Raw genomic sequence first — 21,746 nt, forward strand, 5'->3', positions numbered from 1 at the left:
GCACAGAGGAACGGTGTACTCAATGAGTTTGTATTGTCCTGACAGATTCAGCCCCGCCACTGACGGGCTGAAGAGGTTCCTAAATAATAACAGTTATTCTATCTCTCTCTCTTCCTCTCTCAGTGTCCGCGTGTCTCTGTCTCTGCCTCGTGTCTCTGCCTCCTCCTACTACCGGGGGAAGTGGAGAAGCGAGAAGAGGTTTTTGAATGACGACAGACGCCGTGTGTAAGCCTTATATAGGCGGACAATTGAGGAGAAAGGCAGTGTAAAGGTCTCTAGGCACAGAGGAACGGTGTACTCAATGAGTTTGTATTGTCCTGACAGATTCAGCCCCGCCACTGACGGGCTGAAGAGGTTCCTAAATAATAACAGTTATTCTATCTCTCTCTCTTCCTCTCTCAGTGTCCGCGTGTCTCTGCCTCCTCCTACTACCGGACGCTTTATATAGGCGGAGGGTCCCGTCCCTCGTGACACAAGCGTCGCCTGGGCCAGCCAATGGGCTGGCGCAGAGTAATTCAGCTTCTGATGAGGTCACGCAGGGGGCGTTCCCATATGAAAGAGAACGAGTCTGATCACTGACACCTGTCCGTAATCAGACCGTCAACCCTCTCCACCAAAAGTCTGGCTCCCTCTACAGGCCAGAACGCGCCATGCTCCCCACAGTCAGACTACGCTTCAGAGCACCTTAGCATGCACCAGAGAGGAAGGGAGGTGGAGACACACGAGAGTAGGAAACTTGACCTCAGCTTTGTTAATTGGTGTTATGGTTGTTAGTTGGTATGTTATGGTTGTTAATTGGTAGGTTATGGTTAGTTGGTTTGTTATGCAGAGTGTGCGAGAGATATACACACACAAACCAACACAGTCTCACACTAAAACAAACACACTCTTCCTCATACTGTCATTCTCTCCCTCACATGAGGCTCACCACAGACCAACAAAGTATCACACGCACAAAAACACACAGTTATCCCACACTGTCATTCTCTCTCTCACACTCTCACACTCTCTCTCTCTCACACACACACACACACACACACACACACACACAAAAACGCACACACTCCCCTACACACTCAGTCATAGACACACAAATGCACACGGGTAGGTTAGTGGATTGTGTGTGGGGGGCAGTTAAATAATGGCATTCTCTCTCTCTCTCCCCTCCGTCCCTCTCTCTCTCCCCTCCGTCCCTCTCTCTCTCTCCTCCGTCCCTCTCCCCTCTCTCTCCCATTCTCTCTCTCTCTCCCCTCCGTCCCTCTCTCTCTCTCCTCCGTCCCTCTCCCCTCCGGATCTGCAAAGAGGAGTGGACCAACATCTCTCCCGAGATGTGCACAAACCTGGTGACCAACTACAAGAAATGACTTATATAATGTGTTTTTTTGGGATTTGTTGGTATTCAGACTTTCACTGTTAAAGTAAACCTACCATTAAAATGATAGATTGTTCATTTCTTTGTAAGTGTGCAAACGTACAAAATCAGCAGGGGATCAAATACTTATTTCCCCCACTGTATATGTGTGTGTGTGTAAGGTTCATGCAAGTCTTGCTCTTTATTATTGCATTATTAGCTATCGGCCAGGGGGGTATTCCACGAACGTTGATTAGTATATCGGCGATAAAAATAAATGCCGCGATCAGGCAACTCGAGATTGGAATTCAAGCCTCAGGTGATTCCTCGAACGAGGATCAGGCTTGTGTCATGAGTGTTCATAGAACACCGGCTTAGAAATCCTCGATATGGGCGCGTGCACGCAGGCATAAAGAGCCCCGAAGAGTTGAACTGTCGAAATGAAGATTGAGCTTTATGAAGACGAAAAATAAGATGTAAAATAGTGTAATACTGCCGCAATTAACAAGGCGAGGGAAATGGTTTGGCAAGAAATTGCTGACCGATTAAATGCGTAGGTCATACTAGCCCCAGTTATTGTTATATGTTCATATTTTAATAAAATAATATTTACTACTGTGGTGATATCAGCAGCAGGCTACAAACCGTCATATCGTCACGATGGCCTAGTGGTATTGACCGCTGCCATGGTATTTATTCGTCATTTTAAGACGGTGGTTCAAATCCCTCCAGACACACTTTTTATTGCATTTCGTTGTCTGAATCTAATCTAAAATCTCATCTAAACAAGTATATAGGCCAGGGGTCGGCAACTAAGTTTGGCCTCGGGCCCCCCAAAAATGTAGCCACTAGATGGCGGGCCCGAACATAATCAAAGGCTAAGTTAAGTAATTGATTGTTAAAAAATGTGACGTTCTAATGCTTTGACTTTTCTTTCGAAAAATGTACACATCGCTAGTCAACTAACACAGCTTGTTTTGTGAGCCTGCTAACAATGTAAAGTAGTGTTATAGTTAACTAGGTAGCAGTCCAATCCATTACGTTGCAGTATTTTGGCTTGACTAGCGAGTTTGTGTTAAGATTCTCAACAACGTTGAAACGTAGCTTCACCCTTTTCCATATTTTTGAATAATAAATGTGTGGACTGACGATGTAGCGCAGCCTAACTTATTCTAATGATTATTTAACATACTTTTGTTCTGATAATTATTCCCCCCTCCTCCCAGACAAGGTCACATTATTATTGGATTGGTTGTTTGCGTGTCTGGTGAAGTTAGCTAAACAGTTAACCTGCTAGCTAGCAAGATAAACATAATGTCACTCTTCAAAGGTCTAAAGAGGAAAGTTGACGGTGAAAACAGGGCATTTAAAGAGGAATGGACAGTGAACTATACGTTCATCCAACCTGGTTTCATCAATGCAAAGCCGTTGTGAGACTCACATTTTACGTGCTCACAATGTTCCCTTTCTATACATGCGAGTCGTCCTTTTCGATGAATGTGGCACGGTGGCAGAGTGGTTAAGATCACTGCCTCACAGTCTCAAGGTACTGGGTTCGAATCCCGGTCTCGGAAGGTGCTGGGTTCGATTCCTGGTAATCACTGTGGGAGTTTGCATGTTCTCCCCGTGCCGCGTGGGTTTCCTCCGGGCACTCCGGTTTCCTCCCACATGAATGAAACATGCAGTATGAATGCGAGTGAATGCGAGTGAATGTGAATGCGAGTGAGCATTCCCAGGGCTCCTTCGAAAATGAGACTCGTCTCAAAGGAATTCCCTGGTAAAATAAAGGTTCATTTCATTTCATTTCAATGTGATAAAGACGCACGAGAGGAATCGATTGATGCATAAAAACCTTGAGAACTGCCTGCGGATTAAAGTGACGTCCATATCACCAGATATCAAGCAAGATATCGGCAAAAACCGATGGGAGATGCCACTTTTCACATTAAGTGAGTACCAAGCCTGTCGTTATTGTATTTAATAACCTAATTGTATTTTGTATATTTTGAATGAATGGCTCATTGTAATTATTATCCCTAATAGCGTGTTTGCTCTGTCGTTTCAGGACCGTATAGTAGGCCTATGCACCACCACCCCTCGCCCTCCAAGATCAAGCAGATTCTGCTTTTTGTTTGCGCCGATTTTGTTGTCAATGTTTTTCAGAAAATTAAACTGAATTTGCTTTGTTACTGTTCATATGTGTGTTGCAGTCACATATACGTAAACATTACGTTTGAATGGTTTACTGAGCTTGTGTTATTTCTTTCAAACCACACACCGCATGTCGGCTATTTCAGCACCAGGTGTTGTCCACCTACTTATGATTCACCATGAGGGGTTCAGCGTCAGTGCGCTTCGCTGCCTGATTGTCTGTCCCTGTGTCATTCACTCTCAACATGGATAAAAGTACAATAAGCATTATTCAGGTGGAGGTCGATTCTCTATTCGGACATTATAGGCGCTATATGTGGGACTGTCGGTCCGATATTGTAAAAAAGAAAAAAAGTGGATTCTCAAAATAATCTGCTGCAGGGGCGGGGCTAGGAGGTGGCTACTTGGGCTCAAGCCCCGGATGTTTTCTGAAAAGCCCCGAATGTTTTACGTAAAAAAAAAAAAAAAAACTCTCGTGAGTAACGTGCAGTACCGAAGTCCAACAGAGAGGCAGCAGCTGCGCGACATTAGCCTGCGTACTGCGTAGCCTGCCCTGCCCTGAAGAAGAAGTGATCTCAATCAGTGCCTGACTTGCAAAATTGTAAGGATGGATATCCGAAAGTTTTTTTCAACAAAACAAGCGCCAAGAACTGTTGCAGCAGCAGTATCAGCAGCTGACAACAATGATATCACCAGCAGTGATGACATAGATGATGTTTCAGGTTTGTGAATCTTATTAGAAAGGTGACTGACTCACTGACACTACTTTTCCGGTTTGCTAATGCTAGCTGGCTATCATAACATAACGTTATGTTATAATGAAAATGAAACATAGCAAGGTACTGTTACGGTACATGGTAAGAAATCAAACAAAGGATAATACTTATACAAATAAAGTGAATAACAGGCTGATAGTCTTTGATATCTGCACTCTGGTTGACTGAGTAACAAGTGAAAAAGAATGATGTAACGTTAATGTTACAGCTAGTAAACATGAAGTAACCACATTAAGTATGCCCTTATGGTAGTATGTATGTATACAGAACATGACTCAAATCTATCCTAAGATGTAACGCTAACTAACTAAGTTTGTTTAATGTCCCAGGGGGGATTTGATTTCACAGTACTATACACAGGCCAACAATACATGTATCGTCATATAACACAGGACAAGACTCTAAATACAATATAAGTGGTGAGCACAGAGTCTGCCCTGATATACATACTGTAACATAACTAGCCTCAGCACATCAATTATGTAATTCTATACAAATATAAATGATGGTGACTGACAGGGGGAGCTACGTGTGCTGACCTCCCTCTGTGCCCAGAACCACCACAATTAGTTTGCTTCATTAAAGGGTGTGAATGTATATGTGTTCTCCAGTGCCTTTTGTCCGCTTTAAGGTGGTGGTAAGTTGAAGGTTGAAGGCAAATTTTTCCGGCGCGCTCTGCGCGCACATTATATTCTCCCTCTGGGCTAAGCCCCGGATCTCCTACGATCCTAAATCCGCCCCTGGTGCTGAGCGCTTTGGGGGGAACGTGTCCTCGATCTCCAAAAAGGTTGAAGAGGATGAGAAGCTGCAGAAAAGGAAAGAGAGATTTGGAATCCTCACCGGCGTGGTGTCGGCAGGGGCAGCAGATAGCGAGGCAAAGAAGCGGAAACGAGCCGAACGATTTGGAAATGTTTGATTCATATGGACAATTATTATTATTTTGTAACGTTTTTTAAAGGATCTCTTTTGTATATTTTTATAAACTTGTTACTCTGGTTTCAAATTAGAACACTGCACTACTACATCTGCACTATTAATTAAATAATATTTTCAGCATGTAACAGTTTGTATATTAAAGGCAGTGGTGTGCCGTCAGGGCCAGCAAGGCCTTCTCTGCTGGCCTAAACATCATCAGAATATACATTTTATTTTAATATATATTTTCCACAAATATGTATTAATGATTCCCCATAGTCTATTCTCTTCATTTCATAGCTTTCCTCTTGGTTGCGCTGCTTCCAGTCTCCGATTGAGATTTGGAGGGCTGGCCTTTATGTTAGAGCTTTTATCCAATCAAAATGTGTTGCTAGGGGGCTCAAAAATCTGCCCGCCTTCACATTAAACGGTGAAGCGGATTCGACCTGTAACTTAACGTTGGAACGAGAAAACATGTGGCGTACCTAGTAAACCTACGTAGATGCGAGCAAAAGCAACAACGGCGCCTGCTGTAAGGCTCAATGATGTCAGCACCCAGCACGTCTTTTGATTGGATACGCACTATTGCTACGCACTATTGCTACGCACTATTGATATTCACTATTGAGATGCGGAACTATGCCGGTAGATGTGAAACTTTTGAAAGTGCACAGGGAAACGGAGCCTCACAACGAAAGCTTTCGTTGACTGATCGATAATACTGATCGATTGTGTCCTGTTTTTGGGTAAACAATAACTTTCATTTAGGGGACAGGATGATAGCGCCAAGTCCACAAACAGAGGAAACTACGTTGAGCTTCTTTCTTTTCTGGCTGAAAACAACCCAGATGTACATTACCACCTGTCCACAAACAAAGTGTTTACTGGGACGTCAGGCAAAATACAAAACGACCTGATTTTTGCTATTGCTGAAGTGATGGAAGAAGAGATCAAAATGGAGATTAAAAAGGCACCCTTTGTCGCTATTATGGTGGACGAGACGACAGAAGTGGGTAATGTAGCGATCTTAAAGATGTTAGTTTAACACTCTTCATTGTAAATGCGGATTTATTGATTAAAAATGCTTCGGAAATATTAATATAACTCTGTTGTACTTGTCTGACTATGTTAAGGTGATGCAACGCCCGGTTATACTGTGTTTCTGTCTAGTTTCTAGAGCCATGGCGTCATAATGATGGTATTAAGAGGTAGAATAATTCAGGTAGGAATGTGTCGGACATCACTGAAGGCCTAGGTGTGAAATGCACCGCCCGCCACTGATTAAAGGTCTTCTCTAAATTAAGTTAAGTTAAGTGTAATATAAGTAATATAAGTGTAACTTATAGTTAAGTGTAATTTATAGTTAAATGTAGTTGTGTTGTCCCGCAACACTTTCTTTATTTCTTTAGGAAAAGTTAAAAGGTTCATATTTGATGTAGTGACATCACTTCCTGTTTACCGCAAATCTACTTCCGGTTAATCTACTTCCGGTTGGGAGTTCGTTCTTGGCCAGAGAGAGACCGAGACGTTACGTTTGTTCATCATTCAACAACCATGTTCAGTTTTACACAAAGCAATGTTTTTTTACCAGTTCAATACACCTGATTTGAAAAGCCACTCTACGCCTCTTTCTTTGATTAACTTTATTGACAAGGTTTAGCTAGATGTTACCAGAGAACATCATAATTGTCTTACACACAGGACAAATAAACATTGTGCAAATAAACATTCAAATGAAAAGACGCAGTTGTTCCATACCTAACTATATTATGTCATCCACTGCTTGACAGTTGACACGCCCTTGCGAATGCGCGAATGGTGCGAAAATATTCTTGGCGAATCTTTTCAGCCAATCAGAGGCCAGACTAACAGTTGATGCGTATTTTGAATCGGACAGAAACGGCTTGAGCGGATTGAACGACGCGATCAGAACTGAGAGGGATTTTTCCTTTGTCCTTTTTCTGCTTGACCAGGGACAAGAACACGACTGGAAAAGGAATAATAACATTATTGGAATTCACGATGAGGAAGAGTGAGGTGCTCGCAGCGGAGTCTGTGGCATGCTTGAATAAAGCCCTGTGCCACTTGAAGGACATCTGGGAGGAGATTGGGATCCCAAAAGACCAGAGACTGGAGAGGACCAATGTGGTCAAGAACCATATCAAAAGTTTGCTGGACATGATGATTTCTGATGAGGAGTCCCTAAGGAAGAGACTCCTGATAAGCATGGAAAAATGCAGGAAAGATCTGGACACACTGTGTCTGGAACTGCAGATTCCCCATGTTGAGGAGGAGCGGGGGAACAGCATGCTCCAGCAGGAGAAGGACATCCGGACTCGGGTGGAGGTTCTGTTGAAGGAGAAGAACCAGAGAATGCAGCAGCTCAAAGCCATGGTCGAGCAGGACCAGGACCTGTGTGACATCCTCTGCTCCCAGCCCTTCTCCATCGCCCCCAAGGACGTCCCCTCTGTGGAGCAGCTGGACAGCTTCCGCAAGCACATCGCCAGCCAGAACGCAGAGAAGAGCCAGAGGCACGCTGAGTTTGTGGGCCTCAAGAGGAAGATCGTCCCTGTGCATGGATGAGCTGGAGCAGCTTCCAGAGAAGAGCTTTGAGAAGGACATCGTGTGTGAGGATGAGGAGGATTTCTGCCTGTCCAGAGAGAACATTGCAAATCTGAAGGTTTTCCTCTGCCAGCTGGAGGAACGTAAGGTGGAGAACGAGGCTGTGTGTGAGGCCCACCGTGAGAGGGTCCAGAAGCTGTGGGACCGGCTGCAGGTCCCGGAGGAGGAGAGAGGGGCCTTCTCTGATCACATGGTCCAGTCCAAGAAGAAGAACCTGGAGGCGTTACAAGAGGAGATCAGGCATCTGGAGGAGCTCAAACTGCTGAACATCAGTCACGTCACCGAGGCCATCCGGTCAGAGGTAGCTGTGTCATGGGAGAGGTGCTTCCTCAGCACTGAACAGCGGCAGGCCTTCGCTCCCTACTTTAGCGAGGAGTACACTGAGGAGCTGCTGGGTCTGCACGAGGGTGAGATCCTGAGGCTGAAGCAGCACTTTGAAGAGCACAAGGAGCTGTTTGAGGGGGTCCACCACTGGGAGGACAGCTGGAGGCTCTTCCTGGATCTAGAGAGAAAAGCCACTCTACGCCTCTTTCTTTGATGAACTTTATTGACAAGGTTTAGCTAGATGTTACCAGAGAACATCATAGTAAAAAAACAAACTTTCACCATCTGAACTGGATAAGATGTCATCCCACGGAAGCAAGAGGTCGGTGGGGAGCAAAGATACAGCCTACTCCGGAAGCGTGGCCCGGGCCCGGGCCAAAGCAGAGGCGTTAAAGGTGAGAGCTGCATACGCAGCCCAGGAAGCAAAATTAAAAATGGAAAAGGCCAGGATGGAGAGTGAATTAAAAATGGAAAAGGCCAGGATGGAGAGTGAAATAAAGTTGAAAACTACTAGACTTGATACCGAGTTGGAAGTGCTTACATCCCAAAGAGAAGCAGAGGTAGCCATGGTAGAAGCACAAACCTTGGAAAATGCACAATCAATGTTATTAACGTCTGAAGTCAGGGAAGAAAATCGGAAAAATCTGTATCTGAGAGGTCAAAAATGGAACGCACACATAGCTATGTTCAAGATCAAATCGAGCTAAGGAGTACTTCTCCCTCACAACACTCATTGGCACAGCCTGTCGTTCACTCACTTGATAACAGTTCACTCGACAGCTTTGTGACAGGGACATTACCAAGTAACCTACCTGTGGGATGCGTCACACAACAGTCTCAGCTCAACTACAATAAGCCAAATCCTGAGACACAATACACACATCTTGAAAGAATGTACTTACCTCCACCAAACCTACCTGATCCTCCTAAAGTTGAATTCCAGTATGAGTTTGTAAAACCAACACCTACCTTAAATGTAAATACGCCATCATACGTTCCCCGACACACTCAGCCAGCTAGCACACCAAATCCAATAGAGACTCTAGCACAGTATTTGGTACGACGAGACCTTGTTAACTCAGGTCTGTACCAGTTTGACGATAAACCAGAAAATTATTGCGCATGGTACTCATCATTCATCAGCGCAACCAGTGAAGCTAGCCTGACAGCAATACAAGAGTTGGATCTCATGACCAGATGGCTCGGAAAGGAATCTGGAGAACAGGCGAAACGCATAAGGTTTCCTCTGTGTGAGGATGACGAGAGGGCGCTGCAGTCTGATGAAGAGGTGCTGCCGTGGAAGATACGTGTGTTTCCTCTGTGTGAGGATGACGAGAGGGCGCTGCAGTCTGATGAAGAGATGCTGCCGTGGAAGACGTGTGTTTCCTCTGTGTGAGGATGACGAGGGGGCGCTGCAGTCTGATGAAGAGGTGCCGCCGTGGAAGATACGTGTGTTTCCTCTGTGTGAGGATGACGAGGGGGCGCTGCAGTCTGATGAAGAGGTGCCGCCGTGGAAGATGCGTGTGTTTCCTCTGTGTGAGGATGACGAGAGGGATGTTAACAACCCCAGTCTCGCTTTAAGCAAAGCATGGGAGAGACTACGTGAGTGCTATGCAGCCCCCGAAATCATAGAGAAGTCCTTATTCCAGAGACTAGACGGCTTCCCCAGGATTTCATCCAAAGACCCCATAAAGCTACGCCAACTTGGGGGCCTGCTTCAGGAGATCCAAGGAGCGAAGGAAAATGGATATCTCACCGGCCTTACTTATCTAGATACTTCCCGCGGAATTGGACCAATCGTGGAAAAGCTTCCATACCAGCTACAGGAGAAATGGTTGACATCAGGAACGCGGTACAAAGAGCAAAACGACGGCCGCTTTCCCCCCTTTCACTATTTCTGCAACTTTGTGAGCCGAGAAGCCAAAATGCGAAACGACCCAAGCTTCATATACCAAAGCTGTTCCACCACCCAGACAAAACAAGACAGATACAACGGGAAGAACGGCAACAAACCCATCCACGTGAACAAGACGGATGTCTCATCTCAAGTTGACCCCAACAAGAACTGTCCATTGCATGGCAATAGACCTCACCCTCTCAAGAAGTGCAAAACCTTCAGGAACAAATCCCTCGATGATCGAAAGGCTTTTCTCAAGGAGAAAGGAATATGCTTCAAATGCTGCTCTACAACTTCCCATCTTGCCAAAGACTGCGAGAGCGACGTAAAATGCTCGGAGTGCGACAGCACTAGACACGATGCGGCCATGCACCCCGGCCCATCGCCTCAAACAAACAACAAGGCTCAACAAGTAAAAAAACAAACTTTCACCATCTGAACTGGATAAGATGTCATCCCACGGAAGCAAGAGGTCGGTGGGGAGGAAAGATACAGCGTCCTCCGGAAGCGTGGCCCGGGCCCGGGCCAAAGCAGAGGCGTTAAAGGTGAGAGCTGCATATGCAGCCCAGGAAGCAAAATTAAAAATGGAAAAGGCCAGGATGGAGAGCGACAGCACTAGACACGATGCGGCCATGCACCCCGGCCCATCGCCTCAAACAAACAACAAGGCTCCTCCACCGTCACAAGAGAACGGTGGGGAGGAAGAAGTGCAACCTAAAAAAACTGAAGTGGATGAAGCTGAGGTCAGCGACTCTGAAGTCAGCGACATAGAGGTCAACACAAGCTGCACAGAAATATGCGGTCCAGGACAGTGGGGCCGTTCATGCTCAAAGATTTGCTTAGCAAGGATCTATCCCAAAGGATCAAAGGATAAAGCTATAAAAGCTTATGTAATGATGGACGACCAGAGCAACCGCTCTTTAGCCAGACCAGAGCTCTTCGAACTTTTCGGCATGGAGAGTGAAACCTTCCCATACCGTCTCAGAACATGCTCTGGCATCATAGAAACATCAGGAAAGAAGGCAGAAGGACTTCAGATGGAGTCACTGGATGGAAAAGTCCACATCTCTCTCCCAACACTCACTGAGTGTCCTGACATTCCAAACATTCGGAGTGAGATTCCGACCCCAAACGCAGTTCAATACACCTGATTTGAAAAGCCACTCTACGCCTCTTTCTTTGATGAACTTTATTGACAAGGTTTAGCTAGATGTTACCAGAGAACATCATAGTAGTTAAACATAGTTAAATGTTACTATGAATGAAAAAAAAATATTTAAATGAATGTATGTATGTTAGTCTGAATGAAAAAGAAATGTGTTCAAAACACAGTAGCGTGTCACAGCCAAGCCAACCTCTGCCCTTCAACCGAATAAGATATTTGGTAAATGGACTGACTTATATAGCGCCTTTATCCTCTAAGCAACAAGCAGCTGCTCCAAATCCTTGTGAGTCTTTCAATTCATCGCTCTTGGGTCTCACCTCAGTGGGGTTTTGATGTTTTCTGAGTTCCTCAATCTCACTCATTTGTCTCCGGGCTTGAAAAGCCTTTGCTTGGATCATCTTAGCACCTTGATCAGCGTGCTGTAGCTTGTAAAATATCGATTCACTCTCAGTGAACCCCGCTTCACCACTCCCCTTCCTCAACGCCTTTAACAGTTGATCTTGTACTCCGGTCTGGGGGGGGTGGTGTTTCAGCGGGTGCCATGAGCTCCAACATGGTCTTTTTCGGAGTGGTGATCCTTTCACTCTTTCCTGCTTTTGTGTCTAGGACTCGGCACTTCCATCTTATCTGTCTTGCCAATCTCTGCCGCTATACGTTCATCCCTCTCATTCTTGGATTTTCCCACGTATAGGGCTCTCAATCTGAGGAGTTCTCCCACCTCCTCAGCGCTCCAGACCAGGCCTCCCTCCCCTGTCTTCTCCCGTTCTGGGGCTTGGGCCTTCTCTCTGTTCCATTCAGTCTTGTGTTTGTGTCTCCGATGTTGTGAGACTCCGACTCGCGTTGCAAATGTGTCTCCACATGTTCCACATGAGAACGCTTGATTCGCCCCTTCGATCCTGTGCACCTTAGCCCCCTCACATTTGGGGACATGACATGCGATCGAATGGTATTTGTCGCCGGATCTCCTGCATCCTCGATGTGCAAGTTACCGATATGTGTCGATGAAATATACCCAGAACTTCGATTAACGTTGGATGAACTGCACCAACTAGCTAGTGTAGCTAGCTATAACATTGGATACGTGGACATAGGTGAGTGAGTTCCCACGAATGAGGGAGAGGGGCACAGGGCCAGAGAGGCTCATTTACCTGGTCCACCCGCCCCCACCTCTCCTACCTCTGCACCCACCTGTCGATGTTGAGGTCTTAAAGAAGCGTGCTGAGCAGGGGTGGGGCTAGGGGGTGGCTACTTGGGCTCAAGCCCCGGATGTTTTCTGAAAAGCCCCGAATGTTTTACTTTAAAAAAATAAAAAAATAAAAAAATTCGTGAGTAATGTGCAGTACCGGAGTCCAACAGAGAGGCAGCAGCTGCGCGACATTAGCCTGCGTACTGCGTAGCCTGCCCTGAAGAAGAAGTGATCTCAATCAGTGCCTCTCAATCAGTGCCTGACAAAATTGTAAGGATGGATATCCGAAAGTTTTTTTCAAAAAAACAAGCGCCAAGAACTGTTGCAGCAGCAGTATCAGCAGCTGACAACAATGACATCACCAGCAGTGATGACATGGATGATGTTTCAGGTTTGTGAATCTTAATAGAAAGGTGACTGACTCACTGACACTACTTTTCCGGTGTGCTAATGCTAGCTGGCTAAAGTGGCTATCTTAACATAACATTATGTTATAATGAAAATGAAAAATAGCAAGGTACTGTTACGGTACATGGTAAGAAATCAAACAAAGGATAATACTTATACAAATAAAGTGAATAACAGGCTGATAGTCTTTGATATCTGCACTCTGGTTGATTGAGTAACAAGTGAAAAATAATGATGTAACGTTTATGTTACAGCTAGTAAACATGGAGTAACCACATTAAGTATGCCCTTATGGTAGTATGCATGTATACAGAACATGACTCAAATCTATCCTAAGATGTAACGCTAACTAACTAAGTTTGTTTAATGTCCCAGGGGGGATTTGATTTTTACAGTACTATACACAAGCCAACAATACATGTAATATATCGTCATATAACACAGGACAAGACTCTAAATACAATATAAGTGGTGAGCACAGAGTCTGCCCTGATATACATACTGTAACATAACTAGCCTTAGCCCATCAATTATGTAATTCTATACAAATATAAATGATGGTGACTGACGTGTGTGTGTGTGTGTGTGTGTGTGTGTGTGTTAATGTCTATTTTGTAATACAGGTCAGCTGCTATCCAATACAGCTGCATCAGCCAGGCCACCAAGAAAATATGTTTCAGGTGTGAATCTACAGGTGTAATGTTTGAGTATGTTTCTAGTCCTGCTCTATATGAAAAGTGTCATGAGATAACTTTTGTTGTGAATTTGAGCTATCATGAAATTGAAGTTGATTTGACTGTGAGGACTTTATTTTTGTCACACAGATGAGTCAGCTACATGTAGGGAGGAGCAGCAAGGGACAGCAGAGCAACAAGGGACAGCAGGTGGATTGTCTGCTATTGATTTAGGGACAAAAGAAAGTGGCCCTAAGCAGGTGTGCCTCCCCCAGTACCCCTTCAGCCAATTTGGTACCCAGCAGAGAGCATTTAATAAGAGCTGGTTCGAGCAATTTAAATGGCTGGAGTACTCTGTAGCCAGAAACTCTGCATTTTGCTTTCCATGTCAGCAGTTTGGAAGGCAGAATATTCGCACCCATAAAGATGCTCACCTCAGTAGCTCCGGACTTTTTAACTGGAAAAGGGCTTTGGATTCCTTCCGTGAGCATGAGAAAACTGACCTCCACAAGTCAAGCATGACATGTTGGCAGAGCTTTAAAAGCACAGGAACTCATGGGGATGTGGTTGAGCTTCTGCATACTGCAAGCGCAGAAGAAATATTGGAGAGGCGCCAATACCTTCAGCGCATTGTGGGTGTAACCACATTTTTAGGGAAGCAAGGCATCCCATTCCGTGGGCATGATGAGCAGGAGGCTAGCCAGAATCCAGGCAACTTCCATGAATGCATGAAACTCCTCAAACAATTTGACCCATTTCTCCAAAAATACACCTTCTAAAAATGCCACCTACCTCTCCCATTCGTCCCAAAACGAAATGATTACCAGCATTGCACAAGAAATAACAGAAAATGTCACAAAAGAAATTACATCCTCCAAGATGTACTCTGTGATGGCAGATGAAGCCAGAGATCACCACACAGAGCAGCTGGCAGTCTGTGTTCGTTATGTCACAATGGAAGGTACCCCAAGAGAGGCTTTTCTTGGGCTACACAAGCTAGACAAATTTGATGCGAAGTCCATTGCAGATGGAATAGAGGCAGTGCTGCAATCTCACAAACTAGGGGACCTCATGTGTGTTGCACAAACATATGATGGAGCAGCAGTGATGAGTGGAGCAGTGGGGGGTGTCCAGGCCCGCTTCAGAGAGCGACACCCTGAAGCAGTGTATGTACACTGTTATGCACATGAGCTCAACCTAGTCCTGTGCCACACATGCAAAGCCATACCGGAAGCTGCCGCATTCTTCGACCTTCTGGAAAACATGTATACATTTTTCAGCAAATCTCTTGTTAATCATAACAAGTTCATAGAAATACAGAACCAACTGGGATTAAAGCCATCTGAACTAGTGCAGCTCTCAACAACAGGACTCCTGCTCTAAGCAGAGGCTGCCTCAGGCTGGGTCAGGACGATGGTCTTGGGGTTGATGCCCACGCTCTTGGTGGTGTTGTGGGTCTTGGAGATGCCAATGAGGTGGTCGGCGATCTCAAACATGTTGTTCCTCAGGGAGATGATGATGATGAACTGGGCGTTCTTGGTTTGTTCCTGGAGGGTGGAGGGGGGAGAATGTTAAAGGAGACCAAATAGTCTTAATTACTACTAAATTACAGTATCAAATACTGCTGTTGATGTAACAGACCTAATAGAGAGTTTAGAGAGAGCTTTAGTTACAGAGGGCCTATCTTGTTGTTGTTTGTGGTCTGAGATGCTGTAAAGCCTGAATTTCCCCTCGGGGATCAATAAAGTAAACTGTGGGATAAAGTAGAAACGCTGTGTTGAGACGATCTCTCTGTTGTTCCCTTGCTCTGACCTGGGGCATTCTGGCTGGCCGTCAGATAACAACACAGACTCTGAGACAGGAGGCAGCGGTGGTCCTATTAGGTTTTTGTCAGGAGGTTGGTCATCCTTAATGTTCTCCATGTCCATATTAAATCAGATTATCAGACGCAGTTTGGATGTTGCGACTTATAAATAGTGTGGACAGAACGTCATTTGCTCGCTATCATAACGTCAACTTTTGGTCGATAACAAACACAAGAATGTCATGGCAACCGCACGCGGCGGACGTCTAAGCGTCTAATGGCGGGAACATGACTGTTCCAATCGCCCTACTGTAATGGAGATGCCATCCCTGGCTACCCCCCGCACTCCCACTGCGGAGACCGTCCTGGCAACCCTTTCCCACCCCCTCTTTTTATTGTCCGCCGTCACCGATACGTTGTCTAACTTTCCCAATAATAATCTTTTTTTTTTTTAAATGACCTCCTCTACCAAAACCTCCAACTCCTGCCTTGTGAAATTCTTGGACCTCTTAGCTGCACTGCTGTCTTCCATTTTTAGTTAACCGTTATGACCGCGAGTGATCATAAGTTCAAAAGAGAGAGAGAGAGAGAGAGAGAGAGAGAGAGAGAGAGAGAGAGAGAGAGAGAGAGACACACAGGTGTAAAAATCAGGGTTGGAAGTTGGTTATTGAAAGTTGGTTATTGGAAGTACGACACACTACGCAGGTTTCTATTATTAGCATTTGACCATTGAAGTCCGAGATCGTGAACTTGTCATTCATTCTAGTCGATTCTGTTCAGATTGTCCTCAGCATTGTTCTCTCATCGAAGTCACTCTAGATTACTAGTATTACTATTACCGGACACCGTCACCCGGAAGAACGCCTGCAACAACGTGAGCACAGCAGAGGTCTGATCTCTCTATCTCTCTTCTCTCTACTTTGCATAGCTCCCCCTTTATATAGCGGCTGCACTACCTCCACCCTTTTAGAGTGTCACTCTCATCGAAGTCATTCTAGATTACTAGTATTACTATTACCAGACACCGTCACCTGGAAGAACGCCTGCAACAACGTGAGCACAGCAGAGGTCTGATCTCTCGATCTCTTATTCTTTTATTCTTCTATCTTCTATTAAGAGAAAAATCCCCTGTTTTATTTCCTACACATATTTCCTACACATATAATTATCGGCATTCACGGAGCGGTATGGCGGCCGGAGGACTCTCAAAGGAGGAGATGAAGAGCATATGGAAAACGGCATTCGTACCAGAGAAACCAGCAAGGAAGCATTCAAAGCAGGAAAAACCTCCTCACTCATCTCCCAAAATGCTCCTCTCCAAACCTGAGAAACATCAACACAGAGACCACAATAGATCACAATCACTACAGGAACCACAAGGAGACCAGCAGAAAACCACACTGTCACAACAACAACAACCACCACCCACTCAACCCCCCAAAGGCCCACGCCTGCCCCGCCGTGAGCAGCAAGCCACCAGACCAAAAGCCCCCAAAGACCGATCACCCTCAGTAGACAGTTTTATTACAGCAACTCTCAAAGATCTGGATTCACTACTACCCATCCCACCACCAGGAGGAATCACTGCACCAGCAAAGAGCACCCACAAACTACAAGTGACCAAAGCATCTAATGGGGCTTTTCCATCAGCAGCCCAGGTCGGCCCAGGTCGGTTCGCGTCAGGTCGGTTCAGCCCGCTTTTGATCAGTTCTGGTTTTCCATTATACACAAACCGACCCGGACTAGTAGGAGGAGTAGACGATAGTAGGCGGAGTTACGGTGTGCAGCGTCACACGTCACACGCAGCCTGGCAAAAAGCTTCCGGGTGTACACAGCAACAACAGCCGTGATTTTTGGGGAGAGAAAGAGAAAGAGAGAGAGGAAGCTATGTACACATAATAAAGTCATGTTTTTTGAACCCTTAAAACCACTGCCTTCACTTGTCTGCTTTATCGGCGGAGTTACGCGTCATAACATTCACGAGACACAACACAGCAACAATAGCAGAATGGAGGAACTTGCAACAATCCTATGCCTTTCCCTCGGCATGTGGTATATTATTAACCGTGTTTTTTTGGAGAGAAAAGAGAGAAGACAGAAGAGCAAAGACAGAAGGAAGAATACTCGAAAGAGGAATGCTGAAAAGAGAAAGAAACGTATGTGGGCTATCGTAAGGAGATGGCTACTATTTTACCTCACTGTAGCATCATTGTTATGTTCAGCATAGAGATGGCTACTGCCTGATTGTCTGCATGTTTGAATCATTTCTATTGGATTTTGTTCTACACATATGTTGTTCTACACATAATAAAGACATGTTTTTTGAACCCTTAAAACCACTGCCTTCACTTGTCTGCTTTATGAACTGTAGCATCATTGTGTGCCGTGTTATTCACAGACAAACACGGTGCCGTTTGCGGGTTAATAACTTCGGTTTACCGGGGGTTAGGATAATTCAAACGTGTCCGGAAAGAGGAGAAGCCAGGGAATCCAAAAGTTTTTGAATGGAGTCGATCCTCCACTCCTATCACCGTGGACACAGCGCGGAGCGAATTCCCTGTTAAAACCGGCATTTGACTCATGAGTGAACGGCGAAAATGGCTGGACGGCAGCGGGCGAACTCCCGGTTCATCGAGTTTACGGTTAAAAGCATAACTTCTCGGGGTGTCAGCGCGGTGGTTAAGGGCTCAAAATGACCGTATACCGATGGTGAAGTTAGCAAAGTAGTATTGTGTTTGTACCACCTCCACAGCCGGTGTTATTCACGGACAAAGACGGTGCATAATAGCGATTTTTGTGTTGTGCTTGTTGTAAATAAAAGTTCTATGATTCATTGAAATGACATTAAACTAAGATAATACGATGGTCAGCATAATTTTTCGAATCTTTATTAATAAGCTATTACAGAAACTGTAGTGACATTTTCCTAGAGCGAATGTGGTATTTCAAGATGGCGGTTAGTGAAGAAATCTATGGGATGGGACATGGGATGACGATTTCCATTGACCAATCAACGGTGTGCAGCGTCACACGTCACATGCAGCCTGGCAAAAAGATCCGGATGTCAAAATTTAGACCCTGGACTCGATGTGGAGCTAAAGAAGCGAGCCGAACCGAGCTGACGCGACCTGGGCCGACAAATGGAAAAGGAAAAAGAAGCAGGCCAAAGCGGCCTGGCCTGCTTTGGCCCTGTAATGGAAAAGCGGCATATGGAAACACCAGCACTCCCCACCCCCCTTGCCATTCCAACCAGCACTAATGCAGCACTAACCCCTCAACCCCACATCTCTGCCGAAACCCACGTCCTAGCCTTGCTGGATAAACTCCAACTACTACTCATTGAACTCATTGAACTCAACAAGAATATCCAATCAACCCCACTTGCCCGCTACATCCCTCAACTCCAAAACATAGTTGGACACATGAGCACAACCCTGGTGAATGGCAACCCTATGGAGACACCCCTCGTACCCCCCCACCTGCCCACCTACTCAGAGACTGTTCACCAAAACAAGGACAAATATAGTGATAATTTCCCATCCAACCCCAAGAAGAGAGCAAAACCAGACCACCCAGAGTCACCCAAAAACCCCTCACTCATACCAGTAGTGTTAGACAATATCAACCACGGCACCTTTACCACCAACAAATCCATCTACGAAGAATTGATCCGATGCAAACCAGACATAAAAATAAAAAAATTAGTCCGCATACAACGAGGAGGCATCCTCATATTCACACACGACATACACTCCATAAACTCCCTTCTCTCTCCCTGGCCCCAAGACTCATTCCAGAACTCAAATTACATACCGCCCAGCAAGAAAAGCCACACCAGCCACCACAACTCATCAACAAATCAAACAGTTGATCATCAAAGGAGTCAACACTGGCATCGACACTGAAGAAATTAAAGAAGAACTGGAAAAACAAGGCATCTCCATCACCAAAGCACACCGGATCATCAGCAGAGCCACTCAACAACCCACCACCTTCATAAGGATTAACCTCACAAACCCCACAGATGCACCTCCAAGAAGGTTTCTTCATGAATTACTTTCACTACAGAATTGAGAAATCCCACCCACCCCCATCCACCCAACAGTGTTTCAACTGCCAACAATTCAACCACACATCAATGCAATGCAAGAACCCAGTCACATGTCTCAGAGGTTCAGGTAACCACCACCACAAACAATGCACTAAGGACAAATCAGACTCCAAATGTGCAAACTGTGGTGGCAAGCACCCCTCCATCTCCAAGACCTGCCCCACCTACCTAGCCCTCACCACCACTGCACCAAGAAGTTCCCGGCCACAAAATCACTCAAATTTCCAGTTCCCCCCCACTACCGCCAATCCATTAAATCCCCAAACCATACCACCGACCCCCCAAGACCCCAGCACAAACCTCACCAAGCTACAGGAAGACCTCAGACTGTTGTGCAAGGATGAGAACACAATTTTAAAAATCCTGGAAAGCGTTAGAAAGAACACCAGCTTTTTAAACAGTCCTGTCTTTTAACCTGCTCATTAAACCTATTTTATTTAGTTTTTGAACCTTACTTTATGGCTACCACCTTTTTACACATAAATATCAGGGGAATAAGGAAAAATAAAAGCGAATTGAAAGTTATTTTAGCAGAGGAACAGGTCACAGTAGCCTCCATCAATGAAACCCTCCTCAGTAAAGACACACCTTTCAAAATGGATGGCTTTAATATTCTAAGGAAGGAACGGCCAGCAGGCCATGGGGGCGGGGTGGCACTTTTAATCAAACAGGGTACAGAATACAAGGAAACCCTTTTTAACCTCACACAAGAAGAACTCTCTAATAACGAATACATGGCAGCCACACTGTTTTTAAATCCATCCACTACTCTTCTCATCACCTCCATTTACTGCCCTCCTGGAACACAACCCTCTGAAAAACTTATCCACACCATCACCAATAACAACAGAAATGTACTCATACTGGGAGATTTTAATGCCAAGCACAAGGATTTTAACTGCAATACCACAAATAAATCTGGAACAGCACTCAGACATACTGGACACCACCAACCTCACCATCCTCAACAATGACGAACCCACATTCATCCACTCTGCCAATTCCGCCACGGACATACTGGACCTGGCTCTCTCATCACCAGACCTCTCAGCCACTCTCCAAAACTTCACTGTGAGCCACGACATTGGCAGCGACCACCTCCCCATCCTAACCACTTTCTCCCTCAAACTCCAACACATACCACAACAACCACGGTTCAACTACAAAAAAGCCAACTGGGAAAACTACAGGAAATACATCACCGAACAAACCACACAAATCACTCAGATCCCACACGACCACCACTCACTGGACCAGCTGGCCACACACATTGAATCAATCCTCACCCAGGCACGCAACACATGCATCCCGTTACACACCACCTCCAAACCACTGCAGCAGCTCCCAGCCCACATCCTTCATCTGATCAAAAAGAAAAGAAAACTACACAGACACTACTTCAAACACAGATCACCTGACACCAAAGCAGAAATAAACAGGCTCCAGAACCAAATCAGACAGCAGCTCACCCTACGCAAACAGGAAAAATGGAAGTCATTCTACAAAAAACTGGACAATGATTACAAAACCAACCCACGTAGTTTCTGGCAAAAAATAAAAAACATGAATGGCTCACAAAGCCAAAACAATACACCAACTCTAACACATCAAGACCAAATCATCGACAGCAATCAAGAAAAAGCAAATATATTCAGAAACCACCTCCAAAATATCCACACGTCCCTCAGCTCCACACTTCAACCAGGACTGGAAAGAAACTGTTGACAAGGCCACAACCAATTCCTCTCCACCTCTTATCCCAGCAGCTGACCACCCACTGTCACAACCAATAACCCCCCACGAAATCAAAGCCCTCCTCAAAAAAAATGAAAAATAAAGCACCAGGAGAAGACAATATTGACACCATCCTGATCAAACAAGCACCTGATATTGACCTGAACCTGCTCTCCCTCCTCTTCACTACCTGTCTCACCATCGGGCACTTCCCCTTACCCTGGAAAACAGCCACAGTCATAATGATCCACAAACCAGGTAAAGACCCCAAAAACCCCACCAGCTACAGCTACCAGTGTACCCCACCAGCTACACGGGACTCCTGGGCATTCACCAAGCTGGCTTCCGCAAAAACAGATCCACCACTGACAATATCCTCCGGCTGTCAGAAGCAATCACCCGCAGTTTCACCAAAAAAGAATTCACCATGGCAATATTTTTCGATGTAGAAAAGGCATTTGACAAAATTTGGCACAACGGATTACTCTTCAAACTCCAAGACAATAAATTCAAACTACCACTTCCCATCTACAACATAATATCAAGCTTTCTTCATAATCGTCAAATCAAGGTCAAAGTCAACACGTCCCTCTCCACCCCTTTCACTCCTGAAGCCGGTGTTCCACAA

At 45.4% G+C, this 21,746-nt stretch overlaps 1 pseudogene across 1 annotated transcript; it reads left to right on the forward strand.

Moving 5' to 3' along the window:
- The first annotated feature begins 7,215 nt into the window (after window positions 1-7,215).
- On the forward strand, window positions 7,216-8,353 carry LOC308162476 (protein regulator of cytokinesis 1-like; annotated as a pseudogene). Its single transcript has one exon. The product of its transcript is annotated as a protein regulator of cytokinesis 1-like (transcript).
- The last annotated feature ends 13,393 nt before the right edge of the window (window positions 8,354-21,746 follow it).

The sequence above is a fragment of the Nansenia antarctica genome, assembly GCF_963989245.1.
Source record: "Nansenia antarctica genome assembly, chromosome: 7".
Taxonomy (NCBI): domain Eukaryota; kingdom Metazoa; phylum Chordata; class Actinopteri; order Argentiniformes; family Microstomatidae; genus Nansenia; species Nansenia antarctica.